The 22,245-nt window shown below is 40.5% G+C and overlaps 1 protein-coding gene across 1 annotated transcript in view; it reads right to left on the minus strand.

Moving 5' to 3' along the window:
- The window catches only part of LDLRAD4 (low density lipoprotein receptor class A domain containing 4), a 312,128-nt gene that overhangs the window by 112,976 nt on the left and 176,907 nt on the right, over positions 1–22,245 (minus strand). The window lies entirely within an intron of this gene.

The raw sequence follows: 22,245 nt of genomic DNA on the forward strand, positions 1-22,245 counted from the left end.
CACCACTTTTCAAAAAAGCTCTGCTTATAAAACATTAAGAGAAGAATCATTTGCGTCCAAATACCATTCGAACTGGCATTGCTACCCAGAAACACTGCCCAGTATAATCAATAAGACAGATTCTAACCTTCGGGGATATTTTAATCATCACAACCATCCATGGTTATCAGCTCAAATTATGTGTCCACCCCTAAAACATTCTTCAAGGAGAGTTCACTGTACTGGCACTAGTTTTAGGGCATGTATTTTACAATATAACAAGTAGCTACAAGTCTAAGAGGACCACAACATTTCCAAAATGGCATAGGCATGCCGCCCTCCTATAAAATATAATAAAAAACTATGTCAGATCAGTGCAGGGACTCAAGTTTTATGCAGAGCAGACATCTGCCTGGCAATCACCATCAGCATAGGGCCTGGTTAAACACTGCAGCAGAAACGTCTTAGGTGCTATTTGTCCAGCGGGGTTTATGCTGGTTTCAAGCCCCAGTAAGCTCCATCAGTGCAAATAGCAGCTTTGCCTCAAAACCAAAAAACTCAACCCAAACCAACTCACCCTACATTACTACTCAGGATAGTTACTCCCGAGTTATGCAGCCTCTCTCTCCAGTCTAGAGAGAAGCAAGGAGCAAGACCAGAGAGCTCTGGAGAGGGAACCGTCAGGACAACCCAGGCAGTCTCCACAGGAGCACAGTTATCCAGACCTGACTCATTTCATGTCTGCACCTGAGCTGCCTGCACTCCACTTTACTGTAACTGCCACCTTAAAAAAACCACCCAAACCAAACCAAACTGAACTGAACCCCTTTCAGTCACAGATAGGCATCATCTGCTTAATATAACCGTATCACTCCTTCCCAAATTCAAGAGATGAAAGACTTCTCTTTCAAAAAGCTGTGAGACAGCAAATTAAACATTGTGATAAAAGAAGTTTCTGATCAGCAGGTGCCTCCTGTGCTGGCAGCAGGCGAAGATACTCCTGTCTGTCAGCAAACACGACAGCCCCTGAACAATGAGGGCTCCCACGTTGGGGGCTCTGCCAGAAACACTATCACCACCAATATCAAGTAGCTGGCAGCACATGGCATTATATGCAGAGATCGCCCGAAGGTCACTGAACATTTACCTTATGGTTAAAAGCCAAAATGAGATTATCCCCACAGATGCCACCTAATAAACACACACACCAGGCTGTAAGAGATGCCAACTTGTCTGGAGTTGTAACCACACGCAGTACTTGTGCTTGCTGGCAGGAGGGGAATGTAAAGAAGAGCCCACCATGTCTGCGCAGCCCCCTGGCAGGAGGAACTCTGGACATCCCCACTGCCCACTTCACAGCCCACACATTGCATTTTGTTCTTTAAAGCCTTGCCCTGTGCACAGCTCAAGTGGTGCCACCTGAACTGCCTCTGTGTACCCGAAGCAGCGCTGCTTCTTCTTGTCTGTTGGTGGGGATTTCCTTAGGTGGGTATTTCAGCCAAGGTCTGCAGATTGGCACAAGTGTTATTACACAGAAAACCTATGCAGCAGGCACCTAAAATGTGGCCAGTCCTCAGAAAAAGGACATTCCTGTCAGAGAGAGCTCTGCAGATCACTTTGCACAGACTCCAAAGGTATTATTTAAAAAAAAAAAAAAAAGGGGGCAAAAAAAGGTCCCTCCATCTAAGAGGAAAGGCCTACAGAAACTATGGGGAAAGGGCTGAAATGAGATACTTTGGTATTTTTTTTATTTTTCGCTTGCAAACACCATTTCTACAATGGTGCACAAACATAAATAAATAACAAGTGGGTACCATGCCAGGCAGGGATATTACTGCACGGCAATTCAACAAGTCACAACAGAGTGAAAAATGACGCGCTGTGTAAAACTGTCATAGATAAAACCATCCGGCACTCTGGGAAGGACCAAATGCTCGAGAACTCCAGGGCACAAAATCAGCTGATTTCCGAATAAGGCACCATCTTGTCCTGAAACCTCCTCTCCCATCCCAGCGTGTTGACAACTGAAATTCACAGGTCGCAGTGGGGCGGTGACTCTGCTGCCGAGGAGGAGCAGGATTTGCCACTTGCTGTTACCTCCGCCAGCTCCTCTCACCGCCCCTTCCCATCCCCTCAGGAACGGCCGGTGCTGCCGCCCCCTCCTGCCGCATCCCTGTCGGCCGCTTCGGTAGCTGGGACACCATGCCCACGTCCAGCCTTTAACATGGTCATGCGCCTGAACCAGGCCAACACACTGACTCACCTGCACTGTACTACCGATTAAGCATAGCTTTATGAAGAATAGTAAGGAATATGGGGTGCTATGATGCTCAATATTGGGCCATTTCCGCCTTTCTCCCCTCCAGCTTTTCCATCCCCAGCTCCTCCCCTCTTCAAGGGATGGTATAAGGCCTCTTCCTTCAGATGACTAGCTATAGAGCTTATGTTTACATAAAATCCAAAAGAAGCCTTTGATTGAAGAACATGTTATTTGTGGCTAATCTTATTTGTCCCTGACACTGACACCACTGATCACAGTTCTCCTACTGCTTGCGATGCCCTGACACAGCACCGGCAATTCACATCTCACATACATCTAACAACTTCTACAGCCAATCTGGGGAAACACCACAGAAAAATAAATAATCCTGCTCTGGCAGCTTAGGATCAGAACAGTTAAACATGTCTAACTGCTCCTGGGAAACCCCCTCTCTTTATGAATTACTGAGAGGTAGGTTCCAAGTTGTCTAAATAATTTTAGATGTAGCCTCTGGGGTTCTCAGTGGCAATCGAAGGCACACAGCACTGGTCCAAAAGAAAAGGTTAACACCTTTTAACATCATGCCCATACTATTAGCAAATGCCCTTTTAAAACAACTGGCACTTTTGAGTTTGTTGCCTTCACAACATCAGGAAAACAAGTGTCACACCTCACACCAACTAATAATGAGCTGACTTCACCTAGTCAGTGGACAGACATTTGCGTGGCCCCAAGAATATCCCACTGTTCACCCTACACCAGCAAAAGGCACCACATGGCCTACTATATTGGTGTCATATCTAATTTCTGAAATTATGTAGGGCACTCTTTCAGAGAAGTAGGTCGCTGTGATATTTTGGATGCAGAGGTCTTCCACTCTTGGAGACCTGAATCAAACTTTCATGTAAGCATAGTGCTTGTTGCTATGACATAATTGCAAGCTTGTTTATGTTATGAATACTGTGTAATGAAGTCTGCATGCAGTCTCCTCTATTCTGGGATTGAAAGTACTTTGACTTATGAGTTATGGCAAACATTTTCAGTCTGGGTATCTGCTGTCACAGGAACTATCTGGAAGGCAGCGGGGCAGAAAGGCGTGCACAAGGGGAAGGTGCTCAAGGACGTGATCAAAGGAACAAGAGTACTACTCAAAAAGCAAACCTACCAAAATGAAAAAGTGCATGAGGTAGTATGTTCCTTAGATTCCTCTCTGCTTAAGACAAGGCTATTCCTAGTAACCCCCCCACCCCTCACCAAACTAAACTGCTAACTGTGCATGACAGTCACCGATCTGACTCAGTACATACAACAGTCCCTGAATACACATCAATTTAATTTGAGAAAATACACTAAGTCATCACTATTCCTTCCCTTCCCCACAGCTGGCACAGCCACCTAGCCCTCCCAAAGAAGGGGGGTGTTACTGGAGTAGGAAGCAGTGGGATGACCTTTCATAGCTAATTTGATCTTAGACCCCAGTGCAAGAAAGAAATATTTGGGTACCTGGGCATGTACCATAACCATAATTTCCCCATCTGAGGTGGCAAAGGGAGCAGCTCTGCTCTACACAAATGCTCTTGAGTACTGATCTGAAGCTTATAGATATAAGATGGGTTAAGACTTTCTGTTCTAACTTGCATACTCCCATTCCCAGAATATACATATGAAAAAGCAGTAATTGTCCTTCTCCAGTTGATTCCATCACAAGGGCAGTGAATGTCTCAATGGGGTAGCTTCATCCAGAAGAGTCTTGGGAGAATCTTAGCACTGTTATTGCCCTGCCCTGCACCAATCCAAATTTTTTTACTCTTTACAGGGATGTCTGCAACTTTATTTTAAATAAGGCTTCAAAAATTGTGAAATATTTTGGGTGGGTAATGAAGAAAGACAGAAAAAAAAAAAGGAGTGAGAGAGAGAGACCAAGACAGAGTCTATTTAAATTTCATTCTCTAGTTTTAAGAGAGAATTCTTTAGGAGCTTGGGAAGAGCATCACTTGAGAGTGGAGTATTCAGCACCACAACATTAATTGCCCTACCTGAGAGCATAATAATTCAGCCAGGCTTCTGCTTTAAGAGTGGAGCCAAAGAAATGAATTTCATAAAACTGAGCCATGGTACAAAACTTCATTTCTCCTCACAAGGAAAAAGTACTGATAATTTTTTTTTTCCTCCAGAGCTTCAGGAAGGATTTTTTTCTTGTATCTTCCTTGAGTTTGTAACAAAAGAGAGTGGAACTAAATACATACTCTATGTACGAGAAAAAGCTGGGTATCAGAAAGACCATAAAATAGTCTGCAAAATGGAGGTTACAAAGGGATTAACTGCACTACATGCTTTAGTAGGGAGAAAGAAAGGAGGGACTAAAGCTACATTCAAAAAGGAAAGAAAAGCAAAAGTCAGATTATCTAAGGGCAGACCATCACTCAGACTTACTTCAGGGTTTGGAAACCAGATCCAAACATTGCTGAATGACTCTCTCCCAGGTGCAGACAACACCACTGAAAAGCCAGACCCCAGTCATTACCGTCTCTCTAACATTACACACAACTGCATATGTCCTAGCACCCCCTGTGACTCCCTAAGCTGAGTTTCCCAAAGATGCTTCTGTGGAACCAACTGCAGAAGAAACCTGTCTGCGCTTCTGGGCATTGAAGGTAGGGAGCCAAAATTGTGAGAAGGCTTTGAAGAACCATTAACTCTCAAGTTTTTTAGCCTGTACTCTCACTGCAAGGTGGCTGCAATGCAAGCCTTGGTGAACAGAAGGAGCCAGGCTCTTGACTTCTCAATCCTACCTCCAAGCAGATTAGCCTGTCTGAGAACAAAGCACTAACAAACTGCATTGAGAAAGTTTTACATCTAAGTACGAGAAAAGCTAAGGGCAACACCTGAGAAACCAAGTTAAGACAGAACCTGGAGTGCTGAAGGGATTGTATCCAAATAAAAGGAAAAAACACTTATTCTTGCTATTCACATTATTATAGCAGAAATAAACACACAGAGGGCCTTTGACAATAGCTCTAAAATCAAGAGAAAATTGTTATGAGAGGATGAATAAAATAGAAAGCATTCACTGGCAGGTTTGCATTCAACCAGAGAAAAATCAAAACGAAACGTAGACGTGAGGCATGTTCAGAGCTAGAGGGGTGCCAGACGTCCCTGTAAGGTACTGAGGTACACCAACTGAAGTACATTTAAGACAATACCAATACCTTAAAGCTACACTGCCATACTTTTAAAAAGTCAAACTAGAAAGCTACCTTACTACAGCATTTATCTTTATGAACAAGACTCTGGTGCTGACTCTGGTGATTTGCATATCATCTGCGTTGTCTGCCAAATGCCATCAACAACCTCTCAAGGCCATTTAAAATCCGTAACATGCTATATCTGTTTTAAATTAGCTGAGCAGGTGTATATGGGTTCTTAAGTGGTTTGGCTTAAGCAGGAAGAGTAAAGCCTTTAGTAAAGTAATAATAACTGGAAGATAAACATGCATTTGAAAAACCACCTAGGCAAGAGAATGACCTCGAGTTGCAAGTCACAGCAAGCTAAGTAAAAAAAGCACAAAAGTGCATTTTGCTGTCAGCCTCTATGGGCCAACTCATGAGAGGTACTGAGTGTTTATTTGCTAGGGACAGCAGTTACACAAGGCACCCTTCCTCTCCTGCTGCCTGACGTAAGCTTCCCCGTCTAGACACAAGCTTGACTTTGACGGAACATGCCGGTCCCACGATTTTGTTGGGACTTTCCTCACCATCTGGAAGCTACAGGGGAACAACAATGCACTCGACAGTGACTCTGCCTCCCATCAGCTCCTTATATAAAAAGTCTGGGCTTTTAAAGTATTCAGTGGAGGATGAAGAAAGTAAAAATCCAACTGCTTGGATTCAATTTCTTACTTCAGTGATATTTCCAAGGGGTTGATCTGTCATGCCAACATAGACAAGAATCAATATTCCTTAGTTACTTCTGCAAATAGAAAACAGAATCTAGATCAGCCTAGAAAATAAACACACAGAAAGGGAAAAAAGGAAAAGAGAGGTAATAAAGGACAACGAAACTACACAGGCTATATATAAACTGTTTTATATAAAATACCTTCTATACCCCACACACTTTTTCAAGGTTTCCTGGCAATAACAAATGGTATTTTGTTCTCTGGGAAATAACATAGTCTAAATCAATGACATGTTGAGCTCTAATACCAGAATGCACTGAAAGTAACATATGGGTTTGGTTCACATCATGATAATACCTTTGCTAGACAAGCTAAAATTGCATCTTTTACTGGAGTTCTGAGAAAATCTGGCATTTTAATAATTCTTAAGACAAACTTAGGGCAGAAGAGTCTCTATTAGATGTCAGGAATTGGTAGGAGTTCACGTACCAAGTTCTGTTTTCTTTTTACTAAAAATACAGATACACACAAAAGGAAAACAGCACAGCCAATATCACAGCCACTGAAAGTTTGTTTTCTGGTAGAAAACAAACAAGAACAAAAGATAACAAAGTTGATCTCCTAGTGGAACACATTTGGGCATCCCTTCAACTTTTGTCTGGCTATTGTTTGACCAATACTTGCCCATCCTGATCCAGTGACCTGACATGAGCCAGCCTATGTACACACAGATGCAGCACAGGACTACAAATAGAAGATGCAATTTTGCATACCTTAATATATTTTCAAACGCTAAGCAAAAACTCAAAACCAAATAGGTTTCTGAAAATTATCCTCTGGAGCCTGTGCAAAGCAAGGCAAACATCATTTGAGATCAGCCATAAAATAAAAAAAAAAAAAAAAGAGAAAAAAAAGTATGCTGTAGTTATAAATGGCTTGTTAGTGGAGTTCAGCAGCAGGGCAGTCTGCAATTGATCAAGTTGGCTGTCACCAGTGGGAACCGCTATAAAGGTTTTTGGCAGAGGGACTAGGATGGGGTGATGAAGGTATTTGCTCAACTAAGGAAAAAAAAGGAAATAATCAGGCTTAATAAAATATATATTAAAAGATATTCACAAACATCGTTCATGGTAAACCTATAAACTTAAGAATTTTCTGCAGTGACACAGGAGGACTGAAGGAGCTGTTAAAAGGAGGAACAAAAAGTATTTTATTTTTATGTATATATAATAAAAAACACCCTTGGCTTTTGTAAGAAGCCAGTTAAAAACTGTTTGGCATCTCCCAAGATTCTTCCTCTTTGATCTCACTGCCAACATGATCCATACTAAATGAAGAAGCAGAGCTTACACTATATATCTGTCAGTAAGAGTCAGGAGAGGCATTGGGAGAGGCATCAGGAAGGAACATCATGACATTCTCACACATGTCATTTTGCAAATCAAGGCACAGCTTGCTATAAGAGGAAGAGGAGGACAAAAAGCCATCACCTCTGTGTGAAAGAGCTGTTAAGTAATGGGTGAATAATGCAGAACAATATGATTAAACAAAATGTTCACTACATATAGGGGTGTGTGTATATAAACACATGCACACACATGTGCAACTCTCCTGGTCACAAAGAAGAAGAAAAGGGTGTGAGAGTCCCTTGACTGCCAACATGGACCTTCCACCATCCACCCCAAATTGCCAGCGTTTGTAACAGCTGTGATTCTGGGTCCTTATAATCTCTCCATTATAGATTAAGTCATATTCTCAGCATAGCAGTCTCAGGAGAATAAGGAAATTAAGGAAAGAAGAGTACAAGTGACCCCGTAACAGGAGTGTAAACCAGCCAACCATGGAGACACTGGCCCATTGATTTCCCGTGGCAACTTTGCAGCTGCACAGTGGCCAGGGCACAGTCAGTACCTGCCACCATAAGTAAATGTGGAGAAACATATTTAAGGAACAATGAAACTGAAGTTAAATAAATGATGGACGGACCTTAATAATTCTGCATTTAGCCAAACAAAATGTCTGGCCATATAGCTGGGAAAAAAAAAGTAATGAACCACTGAGATCTGAATGTTCATAAGAATTAAAAGAGATAGATGAAAAGCTGAATATATCCTGTATCAGCATCAGTTTGAAAAGTGTTAAAATTGTTGTGAGTGGATAGCTTTCGAACAGCCTGTATGAGATCCCACCTCTATGTGTACTGTACAAGTGTCCACGCCACAAAGCCATCAGCCCAGCTGGCACTCTTACTGTTACAGCGAACAAGTCAATACTTGAACCTGACCTGAAGACCAAATACATAAAAGGTATTTTCTGCCAAGACACTAATGCTGGGCAAGCTTGTGGTAGCAGTGTCCATATGTTCTACTCATTACAGTAGTGCCAACACCAAGTACTCAAAAATATGAGTCAGGTACCATAAAATTCACATTTGGCAGAAAAGCAGGCATTTCTTTTAATAAATAATGGACTTTAGCATTTTATTTCCTTCTAATTTCTGAGCACTTACAGCTCCTAAGAATTTTCACGAATGTTAGGAAGGCACTCCTCAAACCCAAGAGTTGAAACCCTCACAAAATCCTGTGCATGCTAGTAGACAGGCTTTCCAGTAGGAAAGAATACTATGAGACAGGAACAAAATCAGGAAGTTCGCAATGCTTTTGCATAAGCCACTTGAAGACCATCATCCACAGAGAGGCAAGAGGACAGCATGCCCAAAGTCCAGACCCTTTTTAAGTAAGGTATCTCAGCTCTTGTACGGTAAGTGAATTACTTGCACTTCTTGCACAATATGTGATTTGCACACTAGAATATCACATTGCTACTGAAAGTTTAGGATGAAGATTGCAGTTCTGCATGTAATCACACAACTGTGTTTCATTGCAGTTCTGCACGTAATCACACAACTGTGTTTCATTGCAGTTCTGCACGTAATCACACAACTGTGTTTCATTTACCTGCTCTCACAGAAAAAAAAAAAAAAAGGTGTTTCTATTTTAAAAGGAACTGTAGCTCAAACAGACTTTTAGTTTTGGAAACACATTTCTTGCTAAAGTACCAAACAACCAGAAAGCGATGCACGACACCTAGGTGAACATCACCATCCTGGGGATCACCAGATGTCTGTCTGCCAGCCCCACAGCACACCACCAGCTTCCCTCAGCAGACCAAAAGCAGTTCATTCTTCACTCTTTAACACTTCTTCAGTCTGACAACTCAAAACCTGTAAACCCCCATTAAATATCCTGCTATTGTAGAGAGCTGACATCTCTCCCCAGCTGAAGATGCGCTATGACTCAGCTACCTTAGATCTGTGACTCATCATTGGGAGATCTACAGTTTCACAGGGTAATGTCTCTTTAAAAAACTGTTTTTCTTGGTTTCATTAAGTTGTGTATTTACTTTAAGGAACATTTCTTCACTGCAGAGTCAAGGGACTACTGTGATTTACTCCTCAGTGACTTCTCATTGCACAGACAGAAGTACTTCCACGAAGAGGCAGGTGTGTGGGCAGCAACTCCATAACCCAGCTGATCATCACCCTCCGTGTGGGGGGCTCTGCTCCTCACCTGTTGATGCCACCGACTTCATTCACAAGGTGATTCGCTGGGACAAACCAATTTGGTTCTCCTCATCCTTGTCTGAGCACTGTTACCACTGTGCAGTGAACAAAAGCCAAACTATAAGATGTCTGATGAGCTATTGGGAAGCCCACCTCTCCCCCTACTCTCCTCAGCCAACACAAACTATTTCTTTCATCTATTATTCATTGCTCCTGTTCTCCGTGGTCAGGCTCAGAATGCACTAAAAATTAGATGGGAGATGTAGAAGGGACAGGAGGAGAGAATAAATAGGCAAACCAGGGGAAAAGGCAATGGTGAGAGTGGCCACATGTGGATGATATCAAAGCCCGAGGGACCGGCAGGGTCCAGCTATCCTGTGCTCACTGATTCCCACAGACTGCCTTGAGGGTGCTTCCCATGTGCCACCTTGCTTGGTTCCCCCCTCCCTGAGTGCCGCCCACCTCTCTGGCCACCCACTGAAGGAGCACAGCCATCCCGAGGCTTCCCCAGCAGCCAGCAACCCCCAGCAGCTCAGTACCCACAGGGACTGGCTCCAGGTGTGACTGCAGGATCCCCCAGCACATCCCAGAGAGCTGTAACCCCGTGGATTTGAGCTTTTAACATTACTGCAGCCACAGAAGCAGGTTTGATTCTGAGCTGGATTCACATCTTCAAGCAGCTGGGCTGAAGCCTGGCTTCTCCAAGCTCCGCTTCTACCAGTGACTCGGCCCACGCAGGTATCTCTGCGCCCGTCACAATTAGATCTCCAAATCGCCGTTCAGGCATCGCGGTGACAAATCTCTCTCCATGCTTTTACACTCCCTGCAGCCTTTGCCAGATCCAGCAGAGCATGTGAGATGCAAATGCTTTCACACCTACGTGTTTTGTTTAATCAACCACAGATGCTCAGATTGATTGAGCAGTGATTTGCATAGATTAGCGTGATGTCAGTATTTATAATACAGGAGGAATATCATGCCAAAATCCACCCCTGAGGAGGTATCTACTCACAAACTAACAATAATCGGATAGATTTTATAGTAGAAAAAGAGACCAAAATTAAAAATTGGAGATCTTCAGGTCAGATCTATCAGACTTACTCAATCTTCTCCCCTCTTGCAAGGCTTCCTTCTTCTTGTCTATCTGGTGACATTGGAAATTTTCCTCCTCACCTTTCCTAGAACAATTACAACAGCTGTCAAGGCTGTCACTGTGACCAGATCTACCTGAAGTGAAGAAGATACACACTGCAAAGTAGGTATTTCTACACATTGTAATTAGTATCTTCCTTGGAGCTAGTTGTGGGTAAAGATCATGATTTTTCCTATGAAAATCTTCATGTTTTTACAAAAAAGTGAAAAATAAAGTGGAAATTATTTCAAAAGTTCCGTTCAAAAGTAGTAAGAGTTGTCCAAAAGAGGTCTGAAATCTGTAGGAGATTTTGTCAAGAAAAATTAAATTTTTAAAGAAGACTTAATTTCAGACAAATAGAAATTGTCAGCACTTTTAAGCAGCACGAATCATTTTTCTTCTGGCCTAAATTACAGACAGCTACAAGATTCACTTTTGTATTTCAGTAATTTGCATAGTGACTACCTTTATTTAAAATGAATTTAAAAAAAGACTCAGAATACGCAACTCAAAAGGATAAGGAAGAGAATTAAATTAAGTGCTGCATGCTCTTCTGGAATTCAAGTTAAACATTTTGTTGAAATATAGTGAAACACACTGAATACAGATTACTTTAGACAGGCAACAATCCCCATTTTATCATATAAGAAATTAATATCTATTTTGCAGCCAGCCCTAGTAAACATCTATCAAAAGGCAGAGTAGAGAACTTCACTTGCAATGTGAGACGGTTACCACAACCAAAGGATGCAAGTATAGTCAGCTGTCATGAGATGCAAGTACTACAAACAGCAACACAAACCCCAGGTACTTCAAAGAGGAAATCAGATGGCTTTTTGCAGAATTTCAGAGAGACTGGCAACATTATCATGACTGTACCGACATACAAAACTACAGGGTTTTTTCCCCTGAAGTTTCAAAATAAGATTAGGTAGACACTTTGGGATTGACTTCATCTATTTTACTGCCTGCTTCCAATGACCAATCTCCCTGCCCCCCCTTTCAAAACACGACCCCAGGACCACATCCCAAACATCATACCACCAGTAGGCACCAAATTCCAGAACCACGCAATGCAGCTCAGGCATTACTGGCGTGGCACATCAGCTACAAGTTCTTTTCATCCTTGGTTTACCTCCTCAGAGGATACCAAATGGTTTCCAGACCACTGAAAACTAGCTTGGGGTTGAAAAACCCATTTAACTTGTTCTGAAACCTAAATGTACTTGTAATTCTGGCAAGACTTAACAGGAGTCTCAGTTCTGCATCAGAAGATTCTTAGAGAATTAAGAGAAATACAGAGACATTCTGTTTTTTTAAATTTTTTTTTTTTGTTTTATGGATTTTAAATAGTAAACATAGAGAATCAAGAGTGAATTCAGAGAATATTTTAATCAATGCATATTTAAATTTTATTCTCTGAAGCTATCCAGTTCAGTGCCCTAACACTCATCCAACCTAACCATTCCTGGCAATCACAGATATTACTGACTGATTTTACCACCCTCTTGCAGATGTTTTGTTACCAAGATGTTTGTTTTTTCCTTGCTTTCACACAAAAGTTGGAATATTTCTAAGAGTAGCAAATTTCTAAATGTGGCTTTAGCTGGCAATTAAAATGTACTTTTTGCTCCCATTTATTCTCATTGAACATCTGCATGCACTGATGTATCTCCCCATACTTCCACTAGAAAAAGCAAAGCTATTAAAAAACGGAAAGTGAAGAAAATATGAAAAAAAAAAATTCAACAGACCAAAATCCCCAAATACACAATCCTGTCCTGGAGCATCAGGACAACATTTAGGAGGCACATGAATTCCTGAGGAAAATGCAGCCAGTCTGTAGGAAAGGACTCTGGGTACAGTGATGCCAGTGGAAAAGGCATGCATTCACTCACTGGTTCTGAAGTACATGAATATGCACTTTCCTCTCTATAAAATGACCAATTTACCATTCAGAAACTGCAAAGTGATAATTAATGTACAAGGTTAAAGAGAAGGGAAAAGGAAAAAAAAATCTTTCAAGGATGCAGCGAGAGAATTTTCTGCCCGAGGCTACATTAGCCAAAATAAGAACGTCCACTATACAATATCTAATTTCATGCATGAATGCTGCTCTGGGTCACAGCTCTACGCTCTCTCCCTCTGAAGCTTCCCCATTCACCCCTCTACCCCAGCCTAAAATACTGCTATTTATAAACCGCTTGGAAAACTGGTATGCCAACAGCCTCATAGGTTTTACAAACAAATATGTCTGTCTAACCTGATATTGAATTTGTAACATTTTTCAACCAAGAGGAGTAAACAAGATGATACAGAAGGCCATTACTTCCAGATTCCGGCAGAATGGAGAGGAGTGTTATTGACAGATGAAAAATTGCTCCTATTTTTGCCAGTAGAATTAAGAACTCTGCTGGAACAAAATGAAAACTCCTTCCAATTCCGATTAAAACAATTCTTTTTCCTTAAATAACAGAACTCAGGTTCATTTTAGGGAAACCATCCTCAGGGCCAATTAAGATATGGTTTATCAGGACAAACACTGTCATTTTTTTCTATTTCAGTTTAGGAACAACAAAATTGTTCAAATATGACCTATATTACATCCTGGGGGACTGCACTCTATGCTGAAATAAAGTGAGGGCACATAACCAGGCTCCAGAAAAACAGCTTTACGGCTGGCTTGCACAGGACAGTGTAGTAACATATATGAGCAATGTATTCTCTTGGGACTTATTTATCCACATTAGCATGGCATTTTCCTGGAGTAAAACAATCATGATTCTGATACTCAAAAAGTTAGCTGGGGCATCTCAGCGACTGTGACTGCATCCACATGGACACATCTTCTGGTGTTCTGCTGTATAAACACTGATTCACCAGTTCCAGCCATCAGTGGACAGTCTGCATAGACAAATCAGGCACAAGCTAAGAGGGAAGGCAAAATAAATCCAGTACAAACTTGCTCTATGCACCTGTGGAATTGCCATGATTGTGAGTGAGATAAGCTGCAAATAACAGTTTTATCTGTCTAGACTAAAAGTTTAGATTGGCTTGCAATTAACTGCTTCAAATAAGCCAAATCTCCAGGACAGGAAGATGAAAAAGGAGAGAGGAAAATCAGTATATGAAAACTTCTTTAAAGATATTTTCATGGAGTCACAGGATGATAGAGGTTGGAAGCTACCTCTGAAGGTCATCTGCTCCAACCCCCTTCTCAGGCAGGGCCACCCAGAGCTGGTTGTCCAGGATTGTATCCAGATGGTTTTTGAATATCTCCAAGGATGGAGACTCCACAGCCTCCCTGGGCAACCTGTGCCAGTGCTCAGTCACCCTCACACTGAAAAAGTGTTTCCTGATGTTCAGAGGGAACCTCCTGTGTTTCAGGGTGTGCCCATTGCCTCTGGTCCTGTCACTGGGCACCACTGGAAAGATTCTGGCTCCATCTTTACACCTTCCCTTCAGGTATTTATATACATTGATGAGATCCCCCCTGAGCCTTCTCTCCTCCAGGCTGAGTAGTCCCAGCTCTCCCAGCATTTCCTCATAGGAGGGATGCTCCAGCCCCTCATCATCTTCATGGTGGTTTGCTGGACTCGCTCCAGATCTCTCTTGTACGGGGGAGCCCTAAAAGACACTTCCCAAAAGACACTTTTTCCAAAAGACACTTTTCTCAAAAGACACTTTCTCAGTCTGAAAGCAGTAGATTTCTCTGAATTCAAAACAGCAAAGAGTGAAGATTTACAGGAGATGGTTAATATAATCTACTTTCTCATCCAAAAATATTAAGCCTTTTTGTTTTAAGGGGTCAGTACTACTATTAGGCCCACAAAAAAAACCACTGAAGTCTCTAAACAACAAAAATTTTGATGCATACCAGAGACAGAATTATACATATCTTTTTCACACAGTTTATAGCTGTCTTCTAGGAAAGGCTTGAAAACGACTAAAAAGGAAAGTTTATTAAATTGTTTACTGCTCAAATACATTCTGAAGCAAAAATAAATGCCTTGCCAGCTGGTGTTCCTGTGCTCTCTGCAAAGAAGCAGTGTTCGACACTTATCTCATAGGACCCAAAATTCTTCTTTCTGCCTTTTTTCCCCCTGTGCTGTCAGTTTTTTTCCTAACATTTCTTCTTTAAAAAAGCAAGATCAATAAATAAATCCTTGATATAGCTGTTTGCATACTGTCATGAACACTGTGGGAGAGCACAAAGTGATCCTTAACCTGGGGCAGCTTGGGCCAGGAGCAGTGCCACAAGAGGGAACAGACCTTCGCAGGGCGCTGCTTGCAGCCCCTGTCCTGTCCCAGACCTGAAGCCCCAGGCACACAACCTCTTTGAAAGGGAAGCTTCCCTTACCCTTTAAAAGCTGTAATTTCTGAAGCCTGAAAGAAGAAGGAGGGGGGGAAATAGGAGAAAAAAGCATATGCTAGAGTCCTCTATCTGGGAAGAAGTAACTTGATCAAGGATTGTTATAACCAACATTTTAATGAAACCAAAAACAGGCTATCGACTTTTAAACTACTCCTCTGCACAGATTTTTCCAGTCTATGTTGGGGAAAAATAACAGCAAGAACATGTTCATCTTGTTCTGGCTTACTAGTAAGTTATTTATAACACATTTCAAATTTTGGAAGGTTATATTATGGAGTCTAAGTTGTATTGTCTATTGTTTTACAACCAGGTGCAGGAAACTCAAGTAGAGCCAACACGCTTACTGAAAAAAAAACCTCCAACAACAAAAAACCAACCAGAAACCTCTGGATTGCAGAACTTGCTTTTTGTACATTCCTCACATATTTTAGCAAATGTAGGTATCCCATAAATTAATATATACTAAGCATAAATGGAGACACCCTCCCATTTTCCTTATGTTTGTTCTTCTATAAATGCCAGTGTCTATCAGAGGCTCATCTTTGAAGGGAAACTCCAAACTTGCCTTAAAATTGTTCTCTCTTGCTAGCTAATTTCATATTAAAGACATATAATTTAAAAGAAGTTTTGATAGGGAAAGGCAAGCTTTTTGCAATAGTCTGGTCTCTCTACTTCAAAGCAAAGACAAGAAGTCTTCTTGCTTTTCTGAAGAGATAGGTAACAGAAAATTATGTGGGCTATCCTTTTTTCTCACTCAGTTCTTGCTGTTCTTGCAGACCAGAAATAGAGTCACCTACTGAAAACATCTCATCTCACTAGGGAGGGCATTCCCCAGGTCTTAAAGAGCTGGAGAAATCCAAGTAGCAACAGTACAAACACTATGAACAAGAAAGGAGTCGACATTTTAATCTAGACGAAATAATATTGACTTCAACAAACAGATGCCAAATGTGATACCTTTTTCCAGCAGCAGACCGTGTTGAACAACCACAATGTAATTATTAGACAGCTGCCAATTCTGAACGGGATGCTTTTCTGATCTTGTGCAGTAACAGCCGAAAATTTGCTTAATTTAACTTTAGGTCAGGTAATCCAACACAAAGCCCGTGTCTGGGTAAGTTATATTTATGTACCACTTATCTGTTCTTCCTCTCAGAAAATTCATTACCCAGTTTTCCTTCCTGCTTAACCTTAACCTCGACTTCCAAAAAAGTATCAAATTCCGCTTACACAGTGTTCTTTATAATTAGGCACAAATTGTTCAAGACATTCAATTATAACATTTTCTGCTTTAGCATCTAAAAATGCTGGATATTAATAAAAGCTTTAATCATCCTGAAGAAATACTATGCTATCACAATTCTATTCCGTGTTTTAAATTCCTCTAGGCAGAAAGAAATATAAAGACTGATATATTAATTATTACTATGCACGTAACCATCATTCTGTGAATTTTAAAAGTTGGGTTACAACAGTCTTACAGTGTTTAGAATACACCTGTCAATTAAGTTTTCATCTATGGTTTTGGATACAGTAAAGCTTATTTTATAATGTAAGAGATTTATATTATCATATATTAATTAAAAATTTAAATACTCTGTATTATATTATTTTATGTTAATATGACTTTTATTGTACATATGTATTACAAAATACTAACACAATATATTAAATATGTGCATATATGAGTTCACATACATATATGCACAGAAAACAGGCAAAAGAGGCATTCAGACTCTTGGGAGTCTTTGATGGGCAACGTACACAATGTTACAGTGTAGATCCTTACACTACCCAGTTTAAGTGTTTAAGTACTAGTCTAACAGAAACATACTGCAACACAATTATATCAATTATCGCACAAAGCTAAAACAAGCTACCAAACCACTGGCTGTTGTTAACAGAGCTTGTAAGACATGCTGAGTGTCCAAAAACTATTTTGATGCTCCTGAAGCTTTTTCCATATTAATACACATTTTCAACCTAATATAGGCATTGAGGGAGTTTGTGGTCTTTACATTTTAAGTAAACAGTATCTTGTTTTTCTCTCTCAATTGTCTCAAATCTTCCTCCTTTAATTTTGCTGTCTGCTAGCAGGTCAGCTTCCCATTCTCATTTTCCACATTTTACATATTTCCTCCTTCGGTCATTCACTGGCACTTGTCAACAAAATTTACCCGCTAACCTGCTTGCTGATGTTGACATTTTCCAGGAATATGTGCGTCAGTGTACAAGGAACTTAAATAAAATGAAAAAAAAAAAAAAAAAAAAAAAGCAGGTTTCCTGGAAGATGCTAAATTAGAAGTCCCTTATGCAAAATCTCTTCAGTTATACGAAGACTGGGCACCCAGTGTAATGTCCTGCCAGATAAGCTTGAGCACTGCCCTTTGCTCTTTCACGTCAAGCGGCTTTTTCCATCATCAGCTTCTGCTTCCACAGACCCAGGTTTGGGAGTTTTCTACGGCGCTGCTGGTATTTGGGAGCATGTTTTGGTTTGGTAAGCAGTTATGATAGATAAATACAGTAATGGATCACTGTATGCTGGAGAGTCCTCTTGTTAACAGGGAACTCTTGCTCCCTGGCTTTATAAATTTGCTTCAGGAGTTGCTGAGCTTTTTCCCCTTTTATTTCCCTTCTGTATAGCTTTATGTATTTCTGGCTCTGATCATTAACAAAAGTGGACAACAGCAACTCTTCAAGAGCCAGCTACGTTTTCTTGCTTTTCAACATGCATCTCTGTAATCTTCCTCCAACCTATGTATTTTAGGTTGGAGAAAACTGTTTGCACGATGGCTTCCCCAAAGAGACCCTTCCAAATCTAAACCACAAAGTTTCTTATTTAGTATTTATCTTTGTTTCCCTTCTGAGAGAAAAAGGTGTTAGATCTCGTACAACTAGACAGTCATTGGTGGAAGATGGGTAGGTGGTCACAGATCCAGAAGACTGAAGGCCACTTTCCCAGGCACCAAGAACACAACACCCAATCTGAAGATGCTCAGTACTTTTGAAAACAGTTGGAACACACACATGATCCCAATGAAAATGAGGGAGGCAATGACATAACTAGACAGATTTCTATTTCCAGCAAAGAACTTTACATCCCAACGAGCACTGTTGCACTCACTCTATAGATCACAATCACACCTCCGATACGAAAAAGTTTTCATTGCTATGTGATGAACATGTCACAATTTACCAATTTAGGTCATTTGAATACTATTATGTCAATACAGGCTTCAAAATCCTAATCAGAAAGTTTTTAGCCTTCCTGCTTAGCTCAGAAAACATACAGCCTTAAAAACCAACCTTTTTTTCCAAGGTCGTATCATAGGTCACATTTTCCTTTAACAAATGCTTACCTGACTAGAATACATATATATTTTTTAAACAATAAAGAATTAGGATGTAAGTACAAACCTGAGGCCTCAACAAAGCAATAAAACGTGAAGACTCAGACAAGCTAGATCCAGCAACAATTTTGGGGCACTTCACATGGAAGGCTCTTGGGAAGAAGATTAGTTTCACTACAACCATTCTTTTTTGCAAAGCATACATTGGGTTTTTTCCAGTACACTCGTCCAAAAGTAAAGTTTCTTTCTAATGTAAGTGCAAATTTGGCCTTGTTACAGTCAGTAATGAAAAAAAAAACCCCACAGAAGAAAATGTAACCTGTAAATACTGAAGTACAGTTACACTAGCAAGAGGTGAAAGATGACGCTTTTCTCAGGCAGCAGAACTAGTCTGTGCTAGGTTGACTTAGAAAAATAATACGCCGTATCTCCTTGTAATCAGCTGAAGGAGGCAGATCTAAAGAGAGAAATGAAATCCAAACAACACAGATGCAATGGAGTTTTCCAAGAAAAGAACAAAGGAAGAAATCGATTGTGCTCGTTTTCTTGAAAATTGTCAAGAAGAATTCAAAGAAACCAATTCCCAGGTTTTTTTTCTTAACTGAATGACTAAAACCTACTGAACTGGAACACTCTGACAGAGGCATGGTATAGGAAGTACAAATCCAGTTCTTCATGAGCAACAAAGAGGATGTAAATCCAATTGCATATAAAAGCAAAAAAAAGTACATTAAAAAATAGTTTTATGAGAAACTAATATTAGTTTTATGAGAAACTTTGGGAGACCAACATCTATTATTTCAGCAGAATTAGGAAAACAAGTCCAAAACCTGCTTTTGAAAATCCATGTGGCTTCATTCAACAGTGGCTTTTAATAATTAATAGTTTGACATTAATAATTATTGATATTATTATATCACATATAATAGATGCTAGCATTAAGTATTAATGTTAATAATTACTGACTTAATTTTAATTAAAATTAGTTTATTAGTTTGTTTATAGTAGTATTTAGTTTATCTTGATTGTGTTGTCCTTTTGCATAAATGAACTTCATCTCACACTCTCTAAAATTATTTGTGGGTTTTTTTCCCCCTCTTTTCCTCTCATGCCCTTTTCAAATTAGCTGTTTAATTAATATCTATTTCTAAGAATAAGTGCCATCCTGGAGAATTTCACTAAACATGCTGAATGAACCCTGTTTCTGAGAATACCTATAACAACACACCAAGCTTCAGTCGAGCTTCATTTCCTGGAGTACAAATCCCTCCTTCAGCTCACTGTAACATTTGACTTATCACTGGGAATGTACAAAGTTTGTATTATGTTTTGTGGAAAAAGTCTGTAGAAATCGGCTCAAGTTAATACAGACCCAAATGACCTTCTCCAAAAAAAACCTTCTTAAACTTCCAGAAAATAGTTCTTCATGATAAACCGGGTATTTTTTAAGCAGAGTTCTAGCTCTATAGAGCTCTTCAGTAAACACAGGCCCTTCCAGCACACTATGGAGACTACCTCTTACTGGGGAGATAACATAAATAAGTTTAAATAATATAAATACATTTATAAAGAAGATATAAATCTTTTAAAGCTGGAACTGCTCATTAGACAGTGGTGCATTCATGCAAAGCAACCCTGTGATCTGACATGGGTCTGTAAAATCTAGACTTTGACCCTGATCTGGTTCCTGAAAACTCCTCCTACAGCAGCCGGGGGGGATGATTTCAAAGAACAGGAGAGTGGGAAGGGAAGGGAAAAGGGAGCTGAACTGACAGGTCATTTTTTTCATTAATCTTCCTATGGATCAAAACCTGGCATATAACACAGGGCAGGATAAAAATCCAGCAGATACAGCAGTGAATACTTCTTTGTTCCTTTTATTCTAATATATTTTGCCACAAAGAACAGAAGCAATACTGTTAGACTAGAATATGTCACCAAACTTGATTCTTTTATCTGAAACCGAAGTCTAAATGACTCCTTTTATCTGCCTTGCTGGTTCGTTGTCCCTCTCCAAGTGCCTGACTGAAAGTGAGGAAGCTCAAAGCTGTTGGATTTCCAGATGTCAGTGGACGTCGCACCACCCGTACTTTGAACAGAAGAAAGTGGATTGATTTGGCTGAAAGGATTTTAGGAGGCAAAACATCAAAAGATGGCAGGAAGCAAGAAGGAGGGGAGACTGCTGGCTAGTTCCAGCCTTGGCACCGACTGAAACACAGGGAGATGAAGCTGGATCTAACAAGCCAGTTTCACTGGTTTCCTCAGCAATGCGCAGCTGAAACTGTAGGCTTGACGCAGTGAGAGGAAGGCAATTTACTGAGTTTAGTACTTCTACTTCCAAGCATGAATTCAACTCCTCACAACTGGTACCACCGTACTATTTGTTTACAACATGTTTATTTTCAGCATCAGTTCGAGTTGTCAGTGTATCTGTTCCCTGAGAGTATCATTATCATACAATCAGCAATTCCTTACATCCTTCTCTCCCAACTTGGAATTTACTGAAGCTTATCCAATAGAGAGATTTGCTGTGACACATATTAACTACATCAAGAAACATTTTAAAAGAGCTACCAGATATCAATTTTGCTACTCTGAATGTCCACACTAAAAAGGTCTCCCTAGATGTGTCCTATGCATTTAGTTCTCAACTTCTGAGATCAAAATGAAAAGTAGTAACCCGTTGTACAATATTTGCTGAAGTAACTGAAGACATGAAGCAACTTATACTACAAATACAAATACTATTAAAGCACAGCCTCCTGCACATTCATGCTATTTAACCCTCCCCACCACCAGCGGTGGCAATACCTTCTCCTCTTCCTCTTCCTCAGGCCCATCAGCATGGCCAACAGAGCTGCAGCTAAACCGGAGCCGTGCACACGCTGCCAGGTCCCTGGTGTTTAATTTGCCAGTCAACCATAGGTCTGAAATACACTCAATGCTTGAAACACTTCCTTTTTTTTTTTTTTTCCTTCTCTTTCTTATTTATGAATATTCTCTGTATTTAGTACTTCTGAAAGTAACAGACAAGATGAATGATTAGATATCCAGCAGGGCTAAATCAGTGAAGCTCCTTTGGACTCGGTTCATAATGCATATAATTTCAGTGCAAGGTTCTTCCCATCCAGCCCTATCAAAGGGCCCTAAACAAGTCCAGTTATAGATCTTTTTAATCATTGCCTAATTTAGGAGTGAAAGGAATGATGCCATGTAAGAAAGAATGAGGTCTGTTTTCACCACTAACCTGAGCTGAGACACTACATATGAGCAATTAGGACCCTAATGCTGTACCACTTAATTTCCCAATTGCTTTTACTGGTTTTTAAAACAATGGATTATTGCTTCTTGTTTTCTTCATGAAAATACAGCAGGTACAATCAGGTACTCTAAATCCCCTGCATCTGAATAGACGAGAATCTGCGGTGCTCCACCTGCAGCAACCTCCTTGCTCCTAACATGCACATGCAGAGTGGCTGATTGCAAACCCAGCACCATGAACCTCACAGCTGACTGTTAGGTTTTACCTACACGATTCCTGCAGAAATAGCAGGAACCCAAAGTCCCAGGGAGTTATAATAAGCTGACTTCAAGACAACCAACAGGAAGGTCGGCTGGGAACACGTGCACACGCAGTTGAGTTTCGGACGGCGATAACTATGCAAGGCAGGGCGATGTCTTTGGGAAAT

The sequence above is a fragment of the Buteo buteo genome, chromosome 3 (genome assembly GCF_964188355.1).
Source record: "Buteo buteo chromosome 3, bButBut1.hap1.1, whole genome shotgun sequence".
NCBI classification, from domain to species: Eukaryota; Metazoa; Chordata; class Aves; order Accipitriformes; family Accipitridae; genus Buteo; species Buteo buteo.